Source organism: Phocoena phocoena, chromosome 14, assembly GCF_963924675.1.
Source record: "Phocoena phocoena chromosome 14, mPhoPho1.1, whole genome shotgun sequence".
Lineage (NCBI taxonomy): Eukaryota > Metazoa > Chordata > Mammalia > Artiodactyla > Phocoenidae > Phocoena > Phocoena phocoena.
Window position 1 is genome coordinate 87,360,501 of NC_089232.1, and position 10,896 is coordinate 87,371,396.

At 37.8% G+C, this 10,896-nt stretch overlaps 1 pseudogene; it reads left to right on the forward strand.

Moving 5' to 3' along the window:
• The first annotated feature begins 505 nt into the window (after window positions 1–505).
• LOC136133636 (cytokine receptor-like factor 3 pseudogene) lies at window positions 506–3,025 on the forward strand (annotated as a pseudogene).
• Window positions 3,026–10,896: the final 7,871 nt, after the last annotated feature.

Below are 10,896 nucleotides of genomic sequence, written 5' to 3' on the forward strand. Positions count from 1 at the left end.
AGTTGAATTCCTTGCCATCCTTGGATTTCTGTACTGCAATAGATGCCTATTTTTAGTTGCAGTAGAATACCTATTCTTTGCCCAAATCCTAGAATGCACCAAATGGGAAGCAAAATATGCTTAGAAAGGCAAATGGAGCAGTTTCACAGATTCCCTGGTCACATGGGGCCCTGAGTGCTCTGCGGCTCCACTGTTCCAGGTACATGTGTTTTGTTCTGGGGAAGATTATATATAGGACGCATGAACAGCGAGGTCCTGCTGTACAGCACAGGGAGCTATATTCAATATCCTGGAATAAACCACAATGGAAAAGAATATAAAAAAGAATGCATATATGTGTATAACTGAGTTGTTTGCTGTACAACAGAAATTAGCACAACACTGTAAATCAACTATACTTCAATAAAATAAATAAATACACAGAAAAATTTTTTAAAAAGGAGGGTGGAGGGAAGATCCTGATGTGCCTTCCAGTCACGGTAAGACTCAGCTTTGTGTGAGAGGCATGCGAGCACTGGAGGCTGGTGTGGAGTGCAAGCTGATGAGCCGCTTGGTGGAAAGGCTGTGCTGGTCCATGTTAGGTGTTTGCTTTGGAAACCAGTGTCCAGCGTTGTAAGTGCGCTGGACACACTTAACATTTACCCACACTTCACTCCCCCCACGTGTCAGATGCCCCAGCACCTGGTAATTTGCACCACAACAGCCATTCACGTGCTCCAGGTGTTCAAGAAATGTCCATTGCACAAATGGATAACCATGTTGAAATATGGATCATAACTTTCAGAGATGAGGATTGAACTTTTTAACCCCCTCTAATAGAATAAACTGTGTGTGTATGTGTAGAAAATTGTCTAATTCTCATATCAAGCTGCAAGGCTGCTACGTGTTCCCCCATTTCATAGAGAAACTAAAGACTAGAAATGTTAAGCTAGTCAGTGGTGGAAGTGGTTGAACCAGGTTTGCACTGAGGTCCTTCTGTGTGAAAGTCTAATTCCATTTAACAGCACCTCGCTGACTTTATAGACAAGCCCTCTTCTGTTTCTCTTGATTATGACTTCTAACTTAGAGTGCTTTTTGCAGGATTTGTATTTCCAATTAATATCCTCAGTTCTTTTCGGTGTGAGAGTAGCTAACGAGCTCTCTCTTAACACAGAGACTCATCTGGCAACACATCTATATTTTTTATACAGATACCTGATCAGTTTGTTGATTAATTTCAATCCAGATTTAAGTCTTTCTTTAGAAATGTGGAAGGTTTTTCCTCAATAAGAATTTAACTTTCTTCCTTCGTACTGTGATCCCTCTTCAGAAAGATTCTAAGCATCTTTACTGAGAACCAGTAGGCACAGGCCTGAAAGACTTTCATTATGTGAAGAGGGTGTTCGGCTAATTACGAGAAAAACATTGGACAGAAACAGACTGAAAACAGATATTCAGTATCACTTTAATTAGGCTGTACTACTTGAGGAGTCTCTTCAAAATAATAGTCTTGATATTATTATAAGCATGTTTAACAAAAAGGCATCTTGGCAATGCTTACTGTCAGACCTGGCAATTAATTGAACTGACATTAATATTTAGACATTTAAGCAGAGCTCGCTGCACCTGGGGCAGCGGGTGATAGAGCTGCTGCAGGAGGCCCATCAGTACTGGGGGGCAGGGGCGGGGGGAGGCAGAAGTACTGCCGAGCTGGACCAGGGACCTCAGGGGACGCAGGAAGTGCAGAGATCAGAGACCACATCACATCAGACGTTACAGAAAAATCACAAGAGATTTTAGAGTAAAATTCTACTTTACCAAATAATCTATCACCTTCTTAAAAGCACTATCATAATTAACGCTATGGAATGAGTGAAGACAATGAGCCCCTGATATTTAGGGAAAATGTCAGGCAGTGATCATTTTAAAAGCAGAATAAGAGGGGCAACAAGCACACGCAGTACCAGGAGTGGTGGAAGGGTCCTCATGTTGGGCAGCATTTCTAAATGCGTAAATGTTAGTAATGCTTCAGTTTTTCTCTGTACCTTGCTATGTAATTTTAAAAAAATAATAATCTGCCATGAATAAGCAAAAAAAGGAAACAAAAAAGAAAGAAAAGGAAAGACCGTGCGTCACAGACAAGGGATGTCTTAAGGACATTTTAAGAGCATTTTAGTGGTTCAGAGGGAACCACTGGGAAACACCTGGATGAGGACTGATGAGCCACCCATGGTGTGGACACCACTGAACAGGACCCCACTAAGCTTTGGATGACCACCAAAAGCACATATAGTGTGGCGCTAACACTGCAGAGGACTCCATCCCGGACGGTGAGGTCACCATTCTTGGTGTCGCATGAGAACAGGATGAGAAACCGGGCTTTACCAAAAAGGCCTCACATGGTAAGTTGGACAGCTTGTTACCAACATGCTTACCGGGTGGTTCTCCTTATTGATCTGCTCGATCAGATGTCTCAGCTACTAATATAGTGAAAGACCACATTTTTAAGCCTGGAAGAGCAGCATCTCACCGACCAGCACAGCTAGAAGAACTAGCAGAGGAACCTGGAGTCATCCTGGTACAGAGGTGCAAGGTGATTACAGGCTCCTGTTCTGTAAATGTACTTCTAACCACTTGCAAGACGCATGAGTGGGCTCTGAAACTGAACTCTTGGTGTGGCACGTAGACCCCAATGTTGATTCCCAGTTCAGTCTGTGGTGATGGGAGTAGAGGCCTTAGAGCATCCCAGATAGGTCATTTCATGCCCATGCCTCATGAATGGACAGCTGAGGGGTCCAGCCTGAGTAGTTGAAGAAATGCAGTGCTCCAGAATCGTTCTGAATTCTCGGGTGTTCTCTACTTCAGCATGCCAACTTATTTCTGTGGACAGACACTAACATTCAGAGTTGCAACTGTGAGGCGACCAATGACAAAGATTGTCTTCTTGACCAAACTCTATCAAAGAAAATATGCTTGTTTGTACGAAAAATACGGTAATGTGTCCAGGAGTGATGAAGTAGCACATCAACAATTTACCTTCAAATAATTGTTTAAAGTTATTCAAACTTGTAATTTAGCTGTAAGTTTGAAAGTGATTCAGAATTAGCAGAATAATACACAGAAAGGAAAAGGTGTCTATGCTTCAGTTTGACTGTGCCCAGAGTAAATTTTGTTGCTCTCTTAATTGATCTAATTCAGATATATAAAAATTACTTATTAAAATTCACCAAATTAATAAATGAGTTAGTGAATAAAGGAAATATTAACTCATATTTTATAAACTTTAAGCTTACAAAATTTCCTTCAAATATTTCTGACTCTGTATTTTTAAAATCTTGTCAGCATTGGTAAATATTTACATAAGATTAAAATTAAATTTCCCCTCTGTGTTTATGAAATTTTCTGCTATAATTAGTATAAATTCAGCTGCAGGCAACAAAAATCCAAGTCAACTGATTAAAAATATTGACTTTTATTCTCTCTCATAACAAGAAATCTAAAGGCAAGAGGTTTCCAGATTTGGTTAAATCAGTGGCGCTTCAGGGTTATCAGGGGTCTAGAATTTTCCCTTTTTCCACGGACCCCTCTTCAGCATACTGGCCTCTGTCCACAACTTTGTTCTCTGAAGGCTATCACAGCTCCAAGCATCTCCTCATTACACAGCCATCTATGTGCTCACCAAAGGAAAATTCCCTTCATAGGACTCATTATAACAGTGAAGGAAACTTCTCTCAGAAGTGATCCCAGGAATTGTCTCCTCATGCATCAGAATTACCCTAATCTTTTGCCTCAACCAAGCACGGCAGGGAGGAACCACCATACTTAGGGTAAAGCAATCAAAATTGGCCCTCTTAGACTGGTGGTGATCGGGAGGTGTGGAGGAGATGCCTTTGCTTGATTGCATGACCATAGACTAAAAGAGGATATTGTTCAAAAAATGTTGAGGTTCTTCTACCAGAAAAAAATAAGGGAGTGGCAGCAAAGCATTTGAATAGACAATCAAACTTTTTGCAACAATGAATAAAATAGCAATGGTAAACAAGAGGAAAAATTATACACCAGGAGGGCAAATAAACTTGAGCTGGCCATTGGGCAATCTCTACCACTGCCCTTTTGGCCAAGAATCTTTTCTTTGTCATGAGGGGCACCCTTTCTGTTATGATTTCAATAGACACACACACACATACACACGCACCGCCTTTGTAGAAAAATGGTATCTTTCCAGAATAATCTACCCTGTCCTGTATTCCCTGCTATTTTCCTCCTAATATGACTGAATACATGATACCAATAAATGCTTCAAAAACAGATGACATTGGTTAGTCTCTGAAAGTAGGTCATTTGCAAAGCTACACAAGAAGTATAAACAATAATTGGCAAATACAATAATTTTTAAGGTAAAAAATTTTATTCCACTCCTATGAATAAATGACTCTACACGTAACTTGCATTACCAACAGAATTTTGTATAATATTTATCTGTACAACTTGCTACAGTCAAGACATAACTTAATCTAATAAGCAGTGATCAATCCCAGAAAACCACCCAAGAAAACTGAATTCAAATTTTCTCATTATCGTTCCTGTGGATTTTAGAAGTAGATTATTATTTATTCAATTTGCAGTATATTAATCTAGGTTTGTATTATGCGATAATATACAACCTGTTTTATTTCTTGAACAAAATGTGTCAAAGCTACATATTGCTATATAAATAGGATATGAAGCAGCACCTAACAGTAAATCCATGATATTTGTATAGCTCTGGTTCACTTACAAAATGCTTTCAGAAAGTGATTTCTCTTTTTTTTTTTTTATGCGTTACGCGGGCCTCTCACTGTTGTGGCCTCTCCCGTTGCGGAGGACAGGCTCCGGACGCGCAGGCTCAGCGGCCATGGCTCACGGGCCCAGCCGCTCCGCGGCACGCGGGATCCTCCCAGACCGGGGCACGAACCCGCGTCCCTTGCATCGGCAGGCGGACTCTCAACCACTGCGCCACCAGGGAAGCCCAGAAAGTGATTTCTCTTTTCAGCTTCAAAGCAGCCCTGTGAACTAGTTATTTTTCACCCCAATTAAAAATATTAAACTCAAAGAATGCATGATTTGGCTGAAGATTATTGGCTATAATGGTGAAGATTCAAAATTCAAGTCCTTAGTTCTTAATCCTGTTTTAATATTTATAATTGAATATGTATTATATTAATATCATTAATATTCATAATAGTAATATAATATTAATATTTATAAGTTAATATATTATATTAATTATATATGTAATATCACATAGATAATCATGACACCATTATAACATACATTATATATTGTACAGTACACGTATTATATAAAATATTGTATATTATATATAATATTATATAAAATATATAAAACATCTAGTAAGATTATAACGCAATGGAAATCAACATTAAAAAGCTTCCGTATATTTGTACTAGTATTTTACTGATCTAGCACTAACTTACATGTAAACTGTTTCAACTGAATACAGATATTAAACCAAATGGTCTCTCCAGTATCATTCCAAAAATGAATTGATATAAAAAATAAATCAATTAAGTTGGTAGTGAGAAGAAGTCTGTTTCAGTCTAAGAGTATGCAACTTTCTATAGAAACATATAAATTCAGGTCAAATTCATTATTTTTTCCATGGTTTCATCATGCATCAAATATTTAGGTTCACAAAATAAATATAGCTAGAGGAACATCAAAGATATTTTCAATACGATAGCACTGGAGAAAATAAATTGGATCCAACTGACTTTAACTACAGCCCTGTCAAATAGAACAGAATTCTAATGTTTCTTTTCTGCTACGTATTAGTGAGGAATCTGATCAGTAAAAAATAAAATCCCACAGCTATTAAATCAAAGTAATTAGAACCTCAGTGATGGGTGAAAGTGGAATCAGATGTCTTTTCTGAAAGCTATTAAGTGGCTAAAGTGTGTTTTTATAAATATGGTGCATGGGTTTGTAACTTTATTGAAAGAAATGTTTATTCTTATAATGAAGTCTGTCAAGTCAAGTTTGTTAGGGCTTGATATAATCATATTACTTTCAAAGGACTCTGGCACTAAACATAAAGAGAGGAGGCATGGGACATCATTAATGATGATGACAGTTATGAGAGTTTTGTAAGGGATCGTCTCCTAGAATGACCCTTCAGACTTGGGATCTTTCACTACAGTTAAAAACGTCACATCGTCATTTAGCTTGGCTGGTAACGCTGCAGTGTAATTACATATTTCACTAATGGGTACACCACTATTTTTTTACACTGCAGTGTTGTTACATATTTCACTGATGGATACACCACTGGAATACACCAATTTTTAAAACTTGGAAGAAAGTTCTTTTTTTCCCAAATTTTCAAGTTTTGTGTGGACAAGTAGGAAGAGTTGTGAGTGATGTGATAAATTCCCTGTCAAATCATGATTTTTTTCACTGATTCCAGTTAAACATGTTCTTGGGTTGAGAACTGTCAGTTTCAGTACATGAAGCTGTATGAATTGTGCTAACATTCATTACCAAGACAATTCTGCATGAGTATAATGTGTAGTAGAGTCATTTAACCGTGTTCTGCTGTCCTCTAAAACTAGCAGCAGAGATAGCCAAAAGATACAATCTCGTTTTATGTTAAAACCGACTCATTAAAGTACATACAGAACTAACTCCTGTTTCATTTAACGTGACCACTCTGCTTTCTTTGTGATTCATGTCCTATGCATAAGTAGGTTACCCATTCACTGGCTGCATCGTTTCTGCTTTTACAGGTGTTCAGCTGAGCTCAAAGGCAACAGGGATATTTGGGTGAACTAAACCCATCACATCAATAGCCACAAGGACCTCTCTGTTGAGAGTCCAGAATCATCACCTCCTAAAAACTGAAACCAAGTTTACAAATCCCCTCATCAATCCTCGTTAGGATCTGGATAAATTTCATTCAAGTAGCATTAAGCAACTTTCAGATTAACAGCCAGTGAAACTAAAGAACCCTACAGGGGATCTTGGAAGGCCACTGAACTTTTGTAGCTCCTTTGAAATTTTGCTTTAGCCTAAGGCAAATGGGGGGTGGGATAGGGTGGAAGGGAACTTTAACTAATTACATTTTTTACAACAAAATAACCTCAAGTGAATAGGCTCCCACAGATACTGACCTTATAAATATCAACTTGTATGTGTATATATATAAACATATATATATAGGAGGTATCACTTTTCATAAACTTTGAAATGTTTAAAATGTTCCAAATTATACCTGAGTGAGCAAACTTTTGATCCTCCAGCTGAGCTTTGCGAATCTTCCTTGTATCACTTGCTAGATTCTAAAATGGCATTTCCCCCTGAAACTATGAGAAGCAACTAAAATGTTATCATTTGTATAAAGAATAACATTCTTAACAAATGTTAGAATATGAAAGTGTACATGATGTTCCACAACAAAGAGTTTGCAAATTAATCTCTGTAGAAAAAAAATGTAATTTGCAAAAGAAGAACAAAAACATGTGCATGAATCACTGATATTCTGTTACATAATCTGTTAACAAAACTTCTGTCTGTTTAAAAAAGAAATACTGTTTGGTAGTTAGTGGCTAATGGAATATAAGTCTCCATGTCTTTGCATCATCTTTTCGAAGTATTACCTATACTCATAAGAGCAACCAGCTAATTCTTCGTAATATAAGCATTTCAAATTGTATTAAGGGTTTTATCCTCTAGAGTTTCCCTGGTCCTCACATAATTGTTTAGCTGTGTATCTGCAGCACAGTAGTAATGGGTACCAGGGATGTGGATGAGAGACCCAGACATTAAGGCTGAGCACCAAGTCGACTGCTGGGAAAATCCTACAAAATTTCTCTTTCTCTCTCTCTCTCTCTCTCCCCCTTTCAAATGTATTATGTATTATTCCTAACTAATACATTAATGCATATGAAGTCATTTTAGCCATCAAATCATCATCATCACCCCATTTTGGTTCATATTCATTGAGCATCTATCTATATGGCAGACAGTAGACCCACACCTCTGTGCAAAAACACATAACTGCCTTTTATGTAGCCACTATATTTCCAATTTTGGGGGGGTTCCATATATATGAGTTAGCATATGGTATCTGTTTTTCTCTTTCTGACTTACTTCACTCTGTATGAAAGATTCTAGGTCCATCCACTTCACTACAAATAACTCAAGTTTGTTTCTTTTTATGGCTGAGTAATAGTCCACTGTATATATGTGCCACATCTTCTTCATCCATTCATCTGTCAATGACATTTAGGTAGCTTCCATGCCCTAGCTATTGTACATAGTGCTTCATTGAACATAGTGCTACGTGTCTCTTTTTGAATTATGGCTTTCTCAGGGTATATGCCCAGCAGTGGGATTGCATCTATGTTCATCAGTGATATTGATGTGATATTGAAAATCTTTTTTCTTGATAACTTTTTCTGGTTTTGGTATCAGGGTGATTGTGGCTTCAAAGGATGAATTTGGGAGTGTTTCTCCCTCCGCAATTTTTTGGAAGAGTTTGAGAAGAATCGGTGTTAGCTCTTCTCTAAATGTTTGATAGAATTCACCTGTGAAGCCATCTGGTCCTGGGCTTTTGTTTGTTGGAAGATTTTTAATCACAGTTTCAATTTCATTACTTGTGATAAGTCTCTTTATATTTTCTAATTCTTCCTGGTTCAGTCTTGGAAAATTGTACCTTTCCAAGAATTTGTCCATTTCTTCGTGGTTGTCCATTTTATTGGCATATAGCTGTTTGTAGTAGTCTCTTATAAACTTTTGTTATTTCTGCAGTGTCAGTTGTGATTTCTCCTTTATCATTTCTCATTTTATTGATTTGCATCCTCTCCCTTTTCTTCATGATGAGTATGACTAAGGGTTTATCAATTTTGTTTATCTTCTCAAAGAAACAGCTCTTAGTTTTATTGATCCTTGCTATTGTTTTCTTTGTTTCTATTTCATTTATTTCTGCTCTGATCTTTATGATTCCTTTCCTCTACTGACTGGGTTTTCGTTGTTCTTCTTTCTCTAGTTGTTTAGGTGTAGAGTTAGATTGTTTATTTGAGATTTTTCTTGTTTCTTGAGGTGATATTGAATTGTTATAAACTTCCCTCTTAGAACTGTTTTTGCAGCATCCCGCAGGCTTCAGGTCATTGTGTTTTCATTGTCATTTTTTTCTATGTATTTTTCCTATTTCTTCATTGATTTATTCAGTGATGTCTTGGTTATTTAGTAGCACACTGTTTAGCCTCTGTGTATGTGTGATTTTTACAGTTTTTTTCCTCTAACTGATTTCCAATCTCATAGCGTTTTGGTCAGAAAAGATGCTTGATACGATTTCAGTTTTCTTATATTTTCCGAGGCTTGATATGTGACCTAAGATGTGATCTATCCTGGAGAATGTTCCATGTGCACTTGAGAAGAAAGTGCCACTTTCGGGTGGAATGTTGTATAAATATCAATTAAATTTATTTGGTCTATTGTGTCATTTAAAGTTTGTGTTTCCTTATTTATTTTCTGTTTGGATGATCTGTCCATTGGTGTAAGTGGGGTGTTAAAGTAAAGACTCAGTTGTGAAGCTTGTTTGTGGATATCTGTGTGTGTGCATATATAAACAGGGAGAGAGTAAGAAGACAGGAGTGAGGGACATTCTGACAAACATGATCTCCATGTATCTTCATTTTAAAATGCTGTATTTTCCCTTTCAGTCTGCCATTTCACCTGCTAAATCCCCCAAACACTGTGAGAAATAAAAAGACACGATTCAAAGGAATGGGCTTTTTTGAACATGGTTGGTATTTCTATTATCATCATCACTGGTCTCCAATCCATGAAAAGCCAAGAGAGTGGACACACCATCACGACAAGAGGAACAGAGGAATCCATAATCCAGCAGCATCCCCACCATGGAAAAGCATCAACTGATGGGTTTCCTGAGTGCCTAGATTTTGTGAATAAATTAGGGACATTTTCTGGTTAAACAGCAGGTTCCTTACACTCTACCTGAGTGATGTTTTTAATGCAAATCTGATTGCATAAAATTCTTCATCATCGGCAGGTTAATATCTAAACTCCTTAACTTGGTGTATTAGATTGCTTGTGATCCTTCAGTCTCCACGCCTGTTACTCTTTCCAGCTGGACAAAGTACTGTTCCTGGTCATCACAACACTCTTCCATAGTGGAACCCATGTGCCCACACCTCCAGCCTCTAGTCCCTGCCCCACCCTGATGATCCAGTTGGCAATCCCAACTCATCCCTGAGGACCTAGTTTAGATGTAAACTGAGCCTTCTTCTCTGCTCTAAACAATGTGTCCCATGGGGTACTGGTGCTCGGTACTCATGCTTAGTAGTCTTTCAGAAAATATTGGGAAATGAAGTGTTGGAGAACTGAAATTTGGAATATGGTATAAACTTTTCTACTAAGTCATACACAATTCTAGTTTTCTTACAATGAATATAATTGCAACTCCAATGTAACAATGGAGAGAGTATAACAGTAGGAACTTCCAATGTCATAGTTTTAAATAAATTGTCCCAAAGATATCTGAGAATTCCCCAAGGACCTCTTTACGTATGGTCTCCTTTCTACCTTCTGAGGCTCATGTACTAGTTCAGTCACTTCCCTTTCAGAGTTGCCCTAGATCACCCCCTAGAAGCATTACAGACTTTCCCCAAAACTCCATGAAGAGATAAACAGCTACATAAATTCCTCAACAAAGAATAAGAGTTTTTTGCTCCAACTTTCCCTCAAAAACTACCAGGCTTACCACCTCCTTCCTCTCGCTCCTGTGTACTTCCCTTCCCCACCCCAGATTTCACACTATTCTCCCCTCTATGGAAAAAAGAAATTCAATCCTCTTTGGCTTTTATTACCAAACATATACAGGGCAACCCCTCAGAT